Here is a 16,256-nt window from a genome sequence, read left to right as displayed (position 1 = left end):
CTCTCGAAAAGCAGTGGTCCTCGCTGTCCAAAATGTACATCCCACTGGCCTTCAAAGAAAGTCTTTTCACTCTCTGCTGTTACCTTCAAAGGCCACTGTTGTAGAGTTCGCATGGCCCCAAGTTTGTGTTACAGCGGGTGTAGCATGACATGGCAGGATACACCTTGGCCTGTTGACCAATCCTTTAGTGATCTGACTACGGCCTGCCACATTGTAATCGACCGACGCTAGGATAGTATCAAGGTATCCTATATCACAGAGTTGGTGCTGGTTGCAAGAAGCGGTCTTAGAGAGAGAGACTTCCTGCTCCTTGTGTACCTTCAGGGGTCCGAACTGGCATGGGCGTGACTGTGGACATTACACTTCATCCAGCGCATAAAGATGCCGTGACCCAGATTCGAACCGGGGTTGCTGCGGCCACAACGCAGAGTACTAACCACTATACGATCACGGCATTGTCAACGAGCCAGGTAGGAGTCGAACCTACAATCTTCTGATCCGTAGTCAGACGCGTTATCCATTGCGCCACTGGCCCTGCACCTGCCCCTGACTCTTTGCTAAGCCTTCACAAAGGGCATTCTAGCTGCAGAAGCCAATCGACACCATCTCAGCCATTCCAGAGATAAACGGCTAACTTTCTGCTGAATTTCTAATGGAAAGGAAAGTGCTCAGGCCTTCTCAGTTGCTGTCACATCACTGCTTATGGCTGCTCGATAGTTGTGAAAATGGCAAAGGCTAATAATGTTACAATCTCATTCTATGTGGCCCACAGGTGGTGTTGAAGGAAACCCCACCGCCTTATAGGACGGTTGTTTCACTCCCACATAGATGGCTGCCTACTTTCGTGCCTCTCGAAAAGCAGTGGTCCTCGCTGTCCAAAATGTACATCCCACTGGCCTTCAAAGAAAGTCTTTTCACTCTCTGCTGTTACCTTCAAAGGCCACTGTTGTAGAGTTCGCATGGCCCCAAGTTTGTGTTACAGCGGGTGTAGCATGACATGGCAGGATACACCTTGGCCTGTTGACCAATCCTTTAGTGATCTGACTACGGCCTGCCACATTGTAATCGACCGACGCTAGGATAGTATCAAGGTATCCTATATCACAGAGTTGGTGCTGGTTGCAAGAAGCGGTCTTAGAGAGAGAGAGAGAGACTTCCTGCTCCTTGTGTACCTTCAGGGGTCCGAACTGGCATGGGCGTGACTGTGGACATTACACTTCATCCAGCGCATAAAGATGCCGTGACCCGGATTCGAACCGGGGTTGCTGCGGCCACAACGCAGAGTACTAACCACTATACGATCACGGCATTGTCAACGAGCCAGGTAGGAGTCGAACCTACAATCTTCTGATCCGTAGTCAGACGCGTTATCCATTGCGCCACTGGCCCTGCACCTGGCCCTGACTCTTTGCTAAGCCTTCACAAAGGGCATTCTAGCTGCAGAAGCCAATCGACACCATCTCAGCCATTCCAGAGATAAACGGCTAACTTTCTGCTGAATTTCTAATGGAAAGGAAAGTGCTCAGGCCTTCTCAGTTGCTGTCACATCACTGCTTATGGCTGCTCGATAGTTGTGAAAATGGCAAAGGCTAATAATGTTACAATCTCATTCTATGTGGCCCACAGGTGGTGTTGAAGGAAACCCCACCGCCTTATAGGACGGTTGTTTCACTTCCACATAGATGGCTGCCTACTTTCGTGCCTCTCGAAAAGCAGTGGTCCTCGCTGTCCAAAATGTACATCCCACTGGCCTTCAAAGAAAGTCTTTTCACTCTCTGCTGTTACCTTCAAAGGCCACTGTTGTAGAGTTCGCATGGCCCCAAGTTTGTGTTACAGCGGGTGTAGCATGACATGGCAGGATACACCTTGGCCTGTTGACCAATCCTTTAGTGATCTGACTACGGCCTGCCACATTGTAATCGACCGACGCTAGGATAGTATCAAGGTATCCTATATCACAGAGTTGGTGCTGGTTGCAAGAAGCGGTCTTAGAGAGAGAGAGAGAGAGAGACTTCCTGCTCCTTGTGTACCTTCAGGGGTCCGAACTGGCATGGGCGTGACTGTGGACATTACACTTTATCCAGCGCATAAAGATGCCGTGACCCGGATTCGAACCGGGGTTGCTGCGGCCACAACGCAGAGTACTAACCACTATACGATCACGGCATTGTCAACAAGCCAGGTAGGAGTCGAACCTACAATCTTCTGATCCGTAGTCAGACGCGTTATCCATTGCGCCACTGGCCCTGCACCTGGCCCTGACTCTTTGCTAAGCCTTCACAAAGGGCATTCTAGCTGCAGAAGCCAATCGACACCATCTCAGCCATTCCAGAGATAAACGGCTAACTTTCTGCTGAATTTCTAATGGAAAGGAAAGTGCTCAGGCCTTCTCAGTTGCTGTCACATCACTGCTTATGGCTGCTCGATAGTTGTGAAAATGGCAAAGGCTAATAATGTTACAATCTCATTCTATGTGGCCCACAGGTGGTGTTGAAGGAAACCCCACCGCCTTATAGGACGGTTGTTTCACTTCCACATAGATGGCTGCCTACTTTCGTGCCTCTCGAAAAGCAGTGGTCCTCGCTGTCCAAAATGTACATCCCACTGGCCTTCAAAGAAAGTCTTTTCACTCTCTGCTGTTACCTTCAAAGGCCACTGTTGTAGAGTTCGCATGGCCCCAAGTTTGTGTTACAGCGGGTGTAGCATGACATGGCAGGATACACCTTGGCCTGTTGACCAATCCTTTAGTGATCTGACTACGGCCTGCCACATTGTAATCGACCGACGCTAGGATAGTATCAAGGTATCCTATATCACAGAGTTGGTGCTGGTTGCAAGAAGCGGTCTTAGAGAGAGAGAGAGAGACTTCCTGCTCCTTGTGTACCTTCAGGGGTGCGAACTGGCATGGGCGTGACTGTGGACATTACACTTCATCCAGCGCATAAAGATGCCGTGACCCGGATTCGAACCGGGGTTGCTGCGGCCACAACGCAGAGTACTAACCACTATACAATCACGGCATTGTCAACGAGCCAGGTAGGAGTCGAACCTACAATCTTCTGATTCGTAGTCAGACGCGTTATCCATTGCGCCACTGGCCCTGCACCTGGCCCTGACTCTTTGCTAAGCCTTCACAAAGGGCATTCTAGCTGCAGAAGCCAATCGACACCATCTCAGCCATTCCAGAGATAAACGGCTAACTTTCTGCTGAATTTCTAATGGAAAGGAAAGTGCTCAGGCCTTCTCAGTTGCTGTCACATCACTGCTTATGGCTGCTCGATAGTTGTGAAAATGGCAAAGGCTAATAATGTTACAATCTCATTCTATGTGGCCCACAGGTGGTGTTGAAGGAAACCCCACCGCCTTATAGGACGGTTGTTTCACTTCCACATAGATGGCTGCCTACTTTCGTGCCTCTCGAAAAGCAGTGGTCCTCGCTGTCCAAAATGTACATCCCACTGGCCTTCAAAGAAAGTCTTTTCACTCTCTGCTGTTACCTTCAAAGGCCACTGTTGTAGAGTTCGCATGGCCCCAAGTTTGTGTTACAGCGGGTGTAGCATGACATGGCAGGATACACCTTGGCCTGTTGACCAATCCTTTAGTGATCTGACTACGGCCTGCCACATTGTAATCGACCGACACTAGGATAGTATCAAGGTATCCTATATCACAGAGTTGGTGCTGGTTGCAAGAAGCGGTCTTAGAGAGAGAGAGAGAGACTTCCTGCTCCTTGTGTACCTTCAGGGGTCCGAACTGGCATGGGCGTGACTGTGGACATTACACTTCATCCAGCGCATAAAGATGCCGTGACCCGGATTCGAACCGGGGTTGCTGCGGCCACAACGCAGAGTACTAACCACTATACGATCACGGCATTGTCAACGAGCCAGGTAGGAGTCGAACCTACAATCTTCTGATCCGTAGTCAGACGCGTTATCCATTGCGTCACTGGCCCTGCACCTGGCCCTGACTCTTTGCTAAGCCTTCACAAAGGGCATTCTAGCTGCAGAAGCCAATCGACACCATCTCAGCCATTCCAGAGATAAACGGCTAACTTTCTGCTGAATTTCTAATGGAAAGGAAAGTGCTCAGGCCTTCTCAGTTGCTGTCACATCACTGCTTATGGCTGCTCGATAGTTGTGAAAATGGCAAAGGCTAATAATGTTACAATCTCATTCTATGTGGCCCACAGGTGGTGTTGAAGGAAACCCCACCGCCTTATAGGACGGTTGTTTCACTTCCACATAGATGGCTGCCTACTTTCGTGCCTCTCGAAAAGCAGTGGTCCTCGCTGTCCAAAATGTACATCCCACTGGCCTTCAAAGAAAGTCTTTTCACTCTCTGCTGTTACCTTCAAAGGCCACTGTTGTAGAGTTCGCATGGCCCCAAGTTTGTGTTACAGCGGGTGTAGCATGACATGGCAGGATACACCTTGGCCTGTTGACCAATCCTTTAGTGATCTGACTACGGCCTGCCACATTGTAATCGACCGACGCTAGGATAGTATCAAGGTATCCTATATCACAGAGTTGGTGCTGGTTGCAAGAAGCGGTCTTAGAGAGAGAGAGAGAGACTTCCTGCTCCTTGTGTACCTTCAGGGGTCCGAACTGGCATGGGCGTGACTGTGGACATTACACTTCATCCAGCGCATAAAGATGCCGTGACCCGGATTCGAACCGGGGTTGCTGCGGCCACAACGCAGAGTACTAACCACTATACGATCACAGCATTGTCAACGAGCCAGGTAGGAGTCGAACCTACAATCTTCTGATCCGTAGTCAGACGCGTTATCCATTGCGCCACTGGCCCTGCACCTGGCCCTGACTCTTTGCTAAGCCTTCACAAAGGGCATTCTAGCTGCAGAAGCCAATCGACACCATCTCAGCCATTCCAGAGATAAACGGCTAACTTTCTGCTGAATTTCTAATGGAAAGGAAAGTGCTCAGGCCTTCTCAGTTGCTGTCACATCACTGCTTATGGCTGCTCGATAGTTGTGAAAATGGCAAAGGCTAATAATGTTACAATCTCATTCTATGTGGCCCACAGGTGGTGTTGAAGGAAACCCCACCGCCTTATAGGACGGTTGTTTCACTTCCACATAGATGGCTGCCTACTTTCGTGCCTCTCGAAAAGCAGTGGTCCTCGCTGTCCAAAATGTACATCCCACTGGCCTTCAAAGAAAGTCTTTTCACTCTCTGCTGTTACCTTCAAAGGCCACTGTTGTAGAGTTCGCATGGCCCCAAGTTTGTGTTACAGCGGGTGTAGCATGACATGGCAGGATACACCTTGGCCTGTTGACCAATCCTTTAGTGATCTGACTACGGCCTGCCACATTGTAATCGACCGACGCTAGGATAGTATCAAGGTATCCTATATCACAGAGTTGGTGCTGGTTGCAAGAAGCGGTCTTAGAGAGAGACTTCCTGCTCCTTGTGTACCTTCAGGGGTCCGAACTGGCATGGGCGTGACTGTGGACATTACACTTCATCCAGCGCATAAAGATGCCGTGACCCGGATTCGAACCGGGGTTGCTGCGGCCACAACGCAGAGTACTAACCACTATACGATCACGGCATTGTCAACGAGCCAGGTAGGAGTCGAACCTACAATCTTCTGATCCGTAGTCAGACGCGTTATCCATTGCGCCACTGGCCCTGCACCTGGCCCTGACTCTTTGCTAAGCCTTCACAAAGGGCATTCTAGCTGCAGAAGCCAATCGACACCATCTCAGCCATTCCAGAGATAAACGGCTAACTTTCTGCTGAATTTCTAATGGAAAGGAAAGTGCTCAGGCCTTCTCAGTTGCTGTCACATCACTGCTTATGGCTGCTCGATAGTTGTGAAAATGGCAAAGGCTAATAATGTTACAATCTCATTCTATGTGGCCCACAGGTGGTGTTGAAGGAAACCCCACCGCCTTATAGGACGGTTGTTTCACTTCCACATAGATGGCTGCCTACTTTCGTGCCTCTCGAAAAGCAGTGGTCCTCGCTGTCCAAAATGTACATCCCACTGGCCTTCAAAGAAAGTCTTTTCACTCTCTGCTGTTACCTTCAAAGGCCACTGTTGTAGAGTTCGCATGGCCCCAAGTTTGTGTTACAGCGGGTGTAGCATGACATGGCAGGATACATCTTTTTATTTTAAATACCTGGGTGAAGCTCATGTTTTTACCACACAATAAAGTAATCTTTTTTATATAGTATGCTACGCTTACTGTTTATTGCTGCCTAAAAATCCCGTTGGTGGGGGAATTTGTTTTATTTTTCTGATTCATAGGGGTGAGCAGCACCCTTTTTGCTCTTGTTGGCAGTGTGTTCCTTCCAATACTATTCAAACTAGGTGGTTAAACACCCTTTTTCTTCTCTCGTCTTTCTTCTCTTTTCTCCATTTCTTTCTCTCTCTTATTCACTCTTCTTTCATACTCCTTTTTCTTTCCTTGATCTTCCCTCCCCCGCAATTGAACACTCAAGGGTTTAAACATGAGCTTGACTTAGTAGTATTTTGATGTGATTGAGGTGTATATATATATACTCTGTTTATGTACACAATATGTCCACAGTAAATATGAATATGTTTCAAGGTCATGAATGGGACACTTTGATGTTAGGGTATGAAACTGAGTTTGAGAAGAACGATCGAGCTGACACAGAGATTACCACTCTCACTTTTAAATTGATGAAATTACTTGAGAAAAAATCAGCACTGTTCTGGCACATAAAATCTTTTGATAGATACAACAAGGAGAAAATTAACCCTTTGGGCCTTCGGGTCCAAATCTTTCCCAATGTAGATTCAATTAGTAGTGAATGTAAAACTGAATGGGAGGCAAACTTGAATGCTTGCTCACAGCAAATGATGGTTATTCTCACCAAAGAGTATACCAGGCAAATTGCACTCCTAGACAAGGAGATTTGTATCCTAGAAAAGGCCTTACAACCGTTTGCCTCTCATGCTCTATTTGTGGAATCCCGGACTAAACTCCGTGCTGATTTATCTTTCCACAACAAGAGCATTTTGGGCAAGAAGGAGGCCAAATATTGGAGGGACAAGTTTGCCTTCTCAGAAGGACGGACATACAAATGGAATACGAATATACCATCTCATAATAATACTAGTGGGAAAGTGCATCCCGCTACAAGAAATACCACTAAATCTAAAGCCATGCCCAACTCCAATGAAGGAGCTAAATCTATGCAGAAACCTCGGGGCAAATTTAAAAGAAATAGAAGCAATAAGGATTCCCCGGAAGGAAATAGTAAAAAACGTATCACTGACAACATTCCAACAGAAAGTTCAAGTACATATAAGGAATTGCAAGCTATATCACATGCCGTGTTGGCACCATTAGACCCCCCATACACATATTTTGATGAGATGGCCGACCCCGTCCGCAGCAATGGGACATGTAATGAGAGAGGAAGGGAAATCATGCTATCATCTATGGAAGTTAGCCAGAAGGCTGACGTCACCAATACTAATGGGACAAACAGTGGCAAGAATAGGGAAAACCATGTATCGGATTTGGAAACTGGTCAGAACTCTTTAAACCCGAAGCGGGGATTTCCCTCACCCCGACTAAACAAGGGAGTAGGAAACTTGGACGCATTTGTCACACGGATCCAAGCGAATCCTTCAGTGTGATCAACCTTTCGTCCTACACGCTATCACCAGTGGAAACTGCGGTTCTGGCGCGTGGTTTAACATTTTGCCCACAAGAAAACTGTGATCCCTTTGGGACCATCACAGACATACAACTCTTTGCACGCAGGCTGTTGTTAAAGAGCCTGCACACTAGGAATGCTACTGATATCAATGCCATTGATCACCCTAAACTCAGTATGAGAGAATTTAAGGCCTTGAGAGATCTGACACTTCTATACGAGGAAAACAATACTCTGGACCTCATAGACCAGATAGATCTGGATATGTTATTGGATATAACGAATGAACCCCCCAACACCCCTGGGTCTATGGTCAAAAAACCCTCAGGTAAATTTCCACCTCTAAGCCTAAACTCAAATATTGATACATTTGTTAAACAAGTATCTAGGGATATCCGCAAATTGCCATCCAGGAAATCTCACCCTAACAACTTAAATGTAGAAGAAATAAAAGCTCTTCACATGCTGACAAACAACGTCAACATCACAATAAAACCCTCTGACAAGGGGGGCAATGTTGTCCTTATGGACAACTCAAATTATGTACGCATGTGTCAAGAGATTCTAGACAACAAAGAATGGTATAGGACTATCCCGAGTACATTAATACAGACTTTTTACAACAAATTCTATAAGTTAATAGATGCAGCCTTGGCTCAGGGTGGCATCACAAAGGACCAACATGCCTTTATTGGAATCAAATACCCTAAGGCTGCCACCTTTTATAGTTTACCAAAGATCCACAAATGCCAAACAAGACCTCCTGGCCGGCCGATCGTTTCAGGGAAAGGGGGAATAACTGAAAATCTCAGTAAAGTCATTGATTCATTTCTACAGCCATTTGTTTTGAGTATGCCCTCATATGTGAAGGATACAACGCATCTACTACAAACCATTGAGAACCATACCTTAACTACTAACTCCATCTTAGTGGCAATTGATGTGGAGGCACTGTATAGCTCGATCCCACATGAGAAGGGGATCAAGGCTATACAAAATCTACTCCAACTAAGTGGGAGATACAAATTCGAAGTCAACGAATTTATAGTGGACGGACTTGATTACATCCTACATCACAGCTTCTTCCTATTCAATGACTCCCACTACCTCCAGGTGCAGGGCGTGGCCATGGGCACTTGTTGTGCCCCGGCCTACGCCAACCTGTACCTGGGGGAGTGGGAGAAGTCCCTCCTGGATGACGAGGGCCTCCTCGAATACACGCGCCACATTGCTATGTGGCGGCGGTATATCGATGACGTCCTCGTCATCTGGGAGGGATCGGAGGTTGCCCTGTTGGAATTTATGTCCTGCATGAACATAAACACATATAATCTCAAGTTTACTGTGACATATGACACTCAGAGCATTACGTTCTTAGATGTCACTATAGGACGCACCCCAGATAATTCCATTTTCACCTCTCTATACCGAAAAAGCACTGCCGGCAACACGGTACTGCACGCAGATAGCTTTCACCCTGTGGCCCTAAAACGATCTATACCCTACGGCCAATATCTCCGCCTCCGCAGAAACTGTTCTAATGACAGTCTCTTTAAAGAAGAGGCACAGAAACTTCAGACTAGATTCCTTGCGCGAGGATATAGTCGCTCCTGCCTTCGCAGGGCTTACAACAAAGTTGCAGTGTTACCACGCAGGGACCTCTTGTTCTCTAAAAAGGAACGCAGTGACCCTACAGCGGACTCACTGAGGATCATTATGCGCTTCAGTAAACAACACAATATTATTTTGGGTATCATCCAAAAATATTGGTCGATCTTAAAAGACGATCCTAAGATCGGCTGTCTGGTTCCAGCACGCCCCCTTATCTCTTTCAAAAGGGCCTCTTCACTATACGATAAACTGGTGCAGAGCGAATATAGGAATGAGAACAAAAGGTCCAAACACTGCTCAGTTCTCGGCTCCTTCCCTTGCAATCACTGCTCATGTTGTAAATATATTAGACGTGATAAAATCTTCTGTCTACCAAACGGTGCCAACTTTCGACCCACACACTTCGTGAATTGTCAGACACGGGGTGTGGTTTACTTCTTAGAATGCGAGTGTGGGGCGTACTACGTAGGCAAAACAAAACAGGAATTCCATCGCTGAATGTCTAAACATGTGTACAGCATGGAAATTGGCAACTATTACCTGCCGATTGGACGTCACGTTGTGCAAATACACAACTATAGAATGCCTAAGTTTACATTTACAGCCCTGGACCGTATACACATACCTGCTCGGGGGGGCGACTGGAATAAGACCCTATTACAACGGGAACAGAGGTGGATACATAAACTGGATGCCACCTCTTTCCCAGGCCTGAACGAATCGGTCTCTTTTGCTCCCTTCCTAAAGGGGTTCTCCTCAGGGAGGACACAGTAGATACCGGGTGTACCTGCCCCCTTTCTTTGTGAGCCCGTTCTCCTTTATGTTCCCTCTTTTTCTCCTCTCTAACTCTTTAGTAAGTGTCTAGGAACACCCCCTGACCATGCCCCTCTCACAAATTGTTGATAATCTCTAATTATTATGATTACAACCAAATAGGGTACCATGGTATAGTGTTCGCAATTGAACACCATATTTTTCTGTGATTCATTGTATAATTATGTCATCACTTCATTCTTGCTGTTTGTATATATTCTCTTAGCTATATATTTACTCTGTCTGTCCTTGAATAAAGACGTGCGTTTGCACGTCGGGACATGCATGCTATATGTGTATATGTAATAATCTGAAAAAGATGTTATTTTATTCTTGTCTTTGGTTAAGCAAATGGCTTCTTTTAGCTAATGGTGTGTTGGGATCGGTCGCCTGTCCCTTTCCCCCCCCCCCCCCCCTTTTTTTTTTTTTTTTTTTTTTTTTCCCCGCCTTCTACCCACACACCTTCACCCCATCCCCGTTCTGGGGGTCAGGGGAGGTATTGGACAGTAGCGACATATCCCCACATTGACCTGACCCGGGTTTATGCTTGTCCCCCACTTTTATGGTCCCCCCGCACATTGCTTCCAATGCCCTTCCGCTTTTATGTGGAGGAGGTGGTGTGTGGGGGGCTGTTTGCCTCTTTTGCGCGACTCCCCGACAAGGGTAGGAGGGACCCCTGTCTGTGCACATGCAGGGCTCTCTCCACAGATGTCTCCCTATATGACTGGTGCGGGCTGGTCCCGCCCAGCCATTGGAGACACGTATTTCCTTGTCGGTGGCGTCCCTGAACACTTCCGGACGTGCCTCACGTTCGTCTGACCCTTCGTACGGACGGACGTGACGCAATCACGTCGTGCATTTGCGTCGGAAGTGACGTCGTTTCGGGGTCGCTTTACGACCTTCCGGGACGCCGGGGCGTTCACACGAGGTCGACCTGTTTAGGCGGCCAAGCAATAATAGGCGGTTCCAGCCAATGGGTGGGGGGCCATGCCTGTGATGCAATCCCGGGGCACTATTTAACACAGTACACTTGGCAGCAAACATCAGCTCCTGTACACAAACAAGGACTCTCGTACCTTTGAATCCCTGGTTGGTAAGTTTGACTATTTGCTAACCTGGCTGACATGCCCCCATTTTACTTAAATAAACTTCTGAAAAACTAGCTTTTCTAACAGCTAGCTCGCTTTATCATTCTATTTATTCTTAGATGGGGGTGCCCCTATGGACTAGGAGTCATTGACTGTATCTGGCACTCTTCCCGGGATAGTTTCCCAGCTACTGTCTCTCCTTTTCCATTTTGGGAATCTTTTGTTCAGCCCAGCTATCCAGGTAACTGTTATCACTTTCAGTATAAACATGGTTTATCACATCTGAATGGTTTTTTTTTTTTTTTTTTTTTTTTTTTTTTTTTTCTTCTCTGTCACCTTTCACCAGTTCAACATTAGCATTTCCATGCATTTTCATTTTTACCTCTATCCGTCACTAGCACCCCTATGCACTCCTCCCATTGTCACTCTGATTTCCTAACATGTTATCCCTCTAATTTTTTTCATCACACCAACACCCACACTTCTCACCTCATTATTCACTTCACCTGCACATCATTCACTCACTCATTCACTACAGTCACCCAATACCGGGTTGTCATCACACACACTGTTCCTACCACATGTCATCTCACGTTTGTTTTCTTTTGATTTCAACCACGTTTGCTGTTTCTGTTCCTTCTTTTTAATACGTGTTTGCCTTTTGAGTTTTGTTTTTCTTTCCCCCCCTTCCCTCCCCTTCCCCCCCCCCCCCCCCTTTTTATTTTTTATTTTTTATTTTTTCTTTCTTTTTTGGATGTGAATACAGATATCTGGGGATATTCCCTTTATATGCACACAAATCATATATAAGATATCTCCATACCCCATATGTGGGTCTATATATATATAATATAGAATATAAAAAACAAATATATAAATATATATGTCTAATTGTGACTATGTTGGGATTTTCATCACAGGCGTGACTTACCATACAGGCAGGCTGCCTACGCTTGCACCTATTCCCTACAACCTTTGTGGGGCATAGGGTTTTGTCGTGTGACCGCTCGTGAGCCGCGCCTCTGGGCTTCCGACCCTCACCCCACTGCTGGATTCTGTGGCGAGATGTATGGACCATATATCTTTTGTAATCTGTGAAGGACGTCTAAGCATGAACCTGGGTAAACTCCACCATTAAGCACTATAATTTGTATGAACCTCTCGGCAATACCATACTGGGTAATTACACTGACAAATCTAGAATATGTTTAATACTAATCCTATTCGATAGATTTATTAAGTTGTATCTTGTCTCTCTATCAACAGACTTTCTCTGAAGAAGACCCTAGTGGTTGAAACGCGTTAGAACTATAAATTTATTTTTGCTGTTACTAATCTTATACAGTATATTTATAGTTAGGTCTGCTTAGTGTATGCCCAATTGTCATTGCAATTTTTGTATGTACAAGCTTGGTTCTATTTATATCTTTTTATTTTAAATACCTGGGTGAAGCTCATGTTTTTACCACACAATAAAGTAATCTTTTTTATATAGTATGCTACGCTTACTGTTTATTGCTGCCTAAAAATCCCGTTGGTGGGGGAATTTGTTTTATTTTTCTGATTCATAGGGGTGAGCAGCACCCTTTTTGCTCTTGTTAGCAGTGTGTTCCTTCCAATACTATTCAAACTAGGTGGTTAAACACCCTTTTTCTTCTCTCGTCTTTCTTCTCTTTTCTCCATTTCTTTCTCTCTCTTATTCACTCTTCTTTCATACTCCTTTTTCTTTCCTTGATCTTCCCTCCCCCGCAATTGAACACTCAAGGGTTTAAACATGAGCTTGACTTAGTAGTATTTTGATGTGATTGAGGTGTATATATATATACTCTGTTTATGTACACAATATGTCCACAGTAAATATGAATATGTTTCAAGGTCATGAATGGGACACTTTGATGTTAGGGTATGAAACTGAGTTTGAGAAGAACGATCGAGCTGACACAGAGATTACCACTCTCACTTTTAAATTGATGAAATTACTTGAGAAAAAATCAGCACTGTAACGGCTTATCCAGCGCATAAAGATGCCGTGACCCGGATTCGAACCGGGGTTGCTGCGGCCACAACGCAGAGTACTAACCACTATACGATCACGGCATTGTCAACGAGCCAGGTAGGAGTCGAACCTACAATCTTCTGATCCGTAGTCAGACGCGTTATCCATTGCGCCACTGGCCCTGCACCTGCCCCTGACTCTTTGCTAAGCCTTCACAAAGGGCATTCTAGCTGCAGAAGCCAATCGACACCATCTCAGCCATTCCAGAGATAAACGGCTAACTTTCTGCTGAATTTCTAATGGAAAGGAAAGTGCTTAGGCCTTCTCAGTTGCTGTCACATCACTGCTTATGGCTGCTCGATAGTTGTGAAAATGGCAAAGGCTAATAATGTTACAATCTCATTCTATGTGGCCCACAGGTGGTGTTGAAGGAAACCCCACCGCCTTATAGGACGGTTGTTTCACTTCCACATAGATGGCTGCCTACTTTCGTGCCTCTCGAAAAGCAGTGGTCCTCGCTGTCCAAAATGTACATCCCACTGGCCTTCAAAGAAAGTCTTTTCACTCTCTGCTGTTACCTTCAAAGGCCACTGTTGTAGAGTTCGCATGGCCCCAAGTTTGTGTTACAGCGGGTGTAGCATGACATGGCAGGATACACCTTGGCCTGTTGACCAATCCTTTAGTGATCTGACTACGGCCTGCCACATTGTAATCGACCGACGCTAGGATAGTATCAAGGTATCCTATATCACAGAGTTGGTGCTGGTTGCAAGAAGCGGTCTAAAGCCTCATACACACAATAGGACTTTGTACAAACTTTCCCTTGGATTTTTGTACAAAGGGCGTCGGCCCTGAACTTGTATTGCATACACACAGCAGGACTTTTTCAGCCAACTTTCACCAAACCACGTGGTTTTTCTGCTCTTTACCGCCACCTTTGGTTAACTTCTGTATTGTTGTCTGATCTTTTGCATTGGTTCTGAGCATGCCTGTTTGCACTTTGTACAAAAGTCCTATGGTTTTCTGTACACACGATCAGACTTTGCTCCATCGGACTTTTGTTGCCAGAAAGTTTGTCCGTTCGCACAGCCAACAAAAGTCCGATGAAAACCAAAAAAGTTTGTCCGATGGAGCGTACACACAGTCGGATGTTGCTCCAAAACAGCTAATTTGCATGTTTGTTGTCAAAAAGTCTGATCGTGTGTATAGGCCTTTAGAGAGAGAGAGAGAGACTTCCTGCTCCTTGTGTACCTTCAGGGGTCCGAACTGGCATGGGCGTGACTGTGGACATTACACTTCATCCAGCGCATAAAGATGCCGTGACCCGGATTTGCTGCGGCCACAACGCAGAGTACTAACCACTATACGATCACGGCATTGTCAACGAGCCAGGTAGGAGTCGAACCTACAATCTTCTGATCCGTAGTCAGACGCGTTATCCATTGCGCCACTGGCCCTGCACCTGGCCCTGACTCTTTGCTAAGCCTTCACAAAGGGCATTCTAGCTGCAGAAGCCAATCGACACCATCTCAGCCATTCCAGAGATAAACGGCTAACTTTCTGCTGAATTTCTAATGGAAAGGAAAGTGCTCAGGCCTTCTCAGTTGCTGTCACATCACTGCTTATGGCTGCTCGATAGTTGTGAAAATGGCAAAGGCTAATAATGTTACAATCTCATTCTATGTGGCCCACAGGTGGTGTTGAAGGAAACCCCACCGCCTTATAGGACGGTTGTTTCACTTCCACATAGATGGCTGCCTACTTTCGTGCCTCTCGAAAAGCAGTGGTCCTCGCTGTCCAAAATGTACATCCCACTGGCCTTCAAAGAAAGTCTTTTCACTCTCTGCTGTTACCTTCAAAGGCCACTGTTGTAGAGTTCGCATGGCCCCAAGTTTGTGTTACAGCAGGTGTAGCATGACATGGCAGGATACACCTTGGCCTGTTGACCAATCCTTTAGTGATCTGACTACGGCCTGCCACATTGTAATCGACCGACGCTAGGATAGTATCAAGGTATCCTATATCACAGAGTTGGTGCTGGTTGCAAGAAGCGGTCTTAGAGAGAGAGAGAGAGAGAGAGAGACTTCCTGCTCCTTGTGTACCTTCAGGGGTCCGAACTGGCATGGGCGTGACTGTGGACATTACACTTCATCCAGCGCATAAAGATGCCGTGACCCGGATTCGAACCGGTGTTGCTACGGCCACAACGCAGAGTACTAACCACTATACGATCACGGCATTGTCAACGAGCCAGGTAGGAGTCGAACCTACAATCTTCTGATCCGTAGTCAGACGCGTTATCCATTGCGCCACTGGCCCTGCACCTGGCCCTGACTCTTTGCTAAGCCTTCACAAAGGGCATTCTAGCTGCAGAAGCCAATCGACACCATCTCAGCCATTCCAGAGATAAACGGCTAACTTTCTGCTGAATTTCTAATGGAAAGGAAAGTGCTCAGGCCTTCTCAGTTGCTGTCACATCACTGCTTATGGCTGCTCGATAGTTGTGAAAATGGCAAAGGCTAATAATGTTACAATCTCATTCTATGTGGCCCACAGGTGGTGTTGAAGGAAACCCCACCGCCTTATAGGACGGTTGTTTCACTTCCACATAGATGGCTGCCTACTTTCGTGCCTCTCGAAAAGCAGTGGTCCTCGCTGTCCAAAATGTACATCCCACTGGCCTTCAAAGAAAGTCTTTTCACTCTCTGCTGTTACCTTCAAAGGCCACTGTTGTAGAGTTCGCATGGCCCCAAGTTTGTGTTACAGCGGGTGTAGCATGACATGGCAGGATACACCTTGGCCTGTTGACCAATCCTTTAGTGATCTGACTACGGCCTGCCACATTGTAATCGACCGACGCTAGGATAGTATCAAGGTATCCTATATCACAGAGTTGGTGCTGGTTGCAAGAAGCGGTCTTAGAGAGAGACTTCCTGCTCCTTGTGTACCTTCAGGGGTCCGAACTGGCATGGGCGTGACTGTGGACATTACACTTCATCCAGCGCATAAAGATGCCGTGACCCGGATTCGAACCGGGGTTGCTACGGCCACAACGCAGAGTCCTAACCACTATACGATCACAGCATT

General features: G+C 46.4%; 1 long non-coding RNA gene and 13 other non-coding genes across 14 annotated transcripts; 1 reads left to right on the top strand and 13 right to left on the bottom strand.

Moving 5' to 3' along the window:
* Positions 1-462: 462 nt before the first annotated feature.
* Positions 463-535, bottom strand: TRNAR-ACG (transfer RNA arginine (anticodon ACG)). The gene has a single exon. It is a non-coding gene; the product is annotated as a tRNA-Arg (tRNA).
* Positions 536-1,236: 701 nt separating this feature from the next.
* Positions 1,237-1,308, bottom strand: TRNAH-GUG (transfer RNA histidin (anticodon GUG)). Its single transcript has one exon. It is a non-coding gene; the product is annotated as a tRNA-His (tRNA).
* An 8-nt stretch (positions 1,309-1,316) lies between these two features.
* On the bottom strand, positions 1,317-1,389 carry TRNAR-ACG (transfer RNA arginine (anticodon ACG)). Its single transcript has one exon. It is a non-coding gene; the product is annotated as a tRNA-Arg (tRNA).
* Positions 1,390-2,094: 705 nt separating this feature from the next.
* Positions 2,095-2,166, bottom strand: TRNAH-GUG (transfer RNA histidin (anticodon GUG)). The gene has a single exon. It is a non-coding gene; the product is annotated as a tRNA-His (tRNA).
* Positions 2,167-3,028: 862 nt separating this feature from the next.
* On the bottom strand, positions 3,029-3,101 carry TRNAR-ACG (transfer RNA arginine (anticodon ACG)). The gene has a single exon. It is a non-coding gene; the product is annotated as a tRNA-Arg (tRNA).
* Positions 3,102-3,802: 701 nt separating this feature from the next.
* Positions 3,803-3,874, bottom strand: TRNAH-GUG (transfer RNA histidin (anticodon GUG)). The gene has a single exon. It is a non-coding gene; the product is annotated as a tRNA-His (tRNA).
* Positions 3,875-4,736: 862 nt separating this feature from the next.
* Positions 4,737-4,809, bottom strand: TRNAR-ACG (transfer RNA arginine (anticodon ACG)). Its single transcript has one exon. It is a non-coding gene; the product is annotated as a tRNA-Arg (tRNA).
* Positions 4,810-5,502: 693 nt separating this feature from the next.
* Positions 5,503-5,574, bottom strand: TRNAH-GUG (transfer RNA histidin (anticodon GUG)). Its single transcript has one exon. It is a non-coding gene; the product is annotated as a tRNA-His (tRNA).
* An 8-nt stretch (positions 5,575-5,582) lies between these two features.
* TRNAR-ACG (transfer RNA arginine (anticodon ACG)) lies at positions 5,583-5,655 on the bottom strand. Its single transcript has one exon. It is a non-coding gene; the product is annotated as a tRNA-Arg (tRNA).
* A 5,489-nt stretch (positions 5,656-11,144) lies between these two features.
* Positions 11,145-12,710, top strand: LOC143963698 (uncharacterized). The gene is made up of 3 exons (XR_013271026.1): positions 11,145-11,414; positions 12,094-12,352; positions 12,440-12,710. It is a non-coding gene; the product is annotated as an uncharacterized LOC143963698 (long non-coding RNA).
* Positions 12,711-13,198: 488 nt separating this feature from the next.
* TRNAH-GUG (transfer RNA histidin (anticodon GUG)) lies at positions 13,199-13,270 on the bottom strand. Its single transcript has one exon. It is a non-coding gene; the product is annotated as a tRNA-His (tRNA).
* An 8-nt stretch (positions 13,271-13,278) lies between these two features.
* On the bottom strand, positions 13,279-13,351 carry TRNAR-ACG (transfer RNA arginine (anticodon ACG)). Its single transcript has one exon. It is a non-coding gene; the product is annotated as a tRNA-Arg (tRNA).
* A 1,202-nt stretch (positions 13,352-14,553) lies between these two features.
* On the bottom strand, positions 14,554-14,626 carry TRNAR-ACG (transfer RNA arginine (anticodon ACG)). Its single transcript has one exon. It is a non-coding gene; the product is annotated as a tRNA-Arg (tRNA).
* A 789-nt stretch (positions 14,627-15,415) lies between these two features.
* TRNAR-ACG (transfer RNA arginine (anticodon ACG)) lies at positions 15,416-15,488 on the bottom strand. Its single transcript has one exon. It is a non-coding gene; the product is annotated as a tRNA-Arg (tRNA).
* Between the last annotated feature and the right edge of the window lie 768 nt (positions 15,489-16,256).

This window comes from Lithobates pipiens, unplaced genomic scaffold, assembly GCF_037356315.1.
Source record: "Lithobates pipiens isolate NorthernLeopardFrog02 unplaced genomic scaffold, aLitPip1_a1.2 Scaffold_8, whole genome shotgun sequence".
Taxonomy (NCBI): domain Eukaryota; kingdom Metazoa; phylum Chordata; class Amphibia; order Anura; family Ranidae; genus Lithobates; species Lithobates pipiens.
Note: the sequence above shows the minus strand (reverse complement) of the source record. Positions and strands in the feature narration are given on the sequence as shown.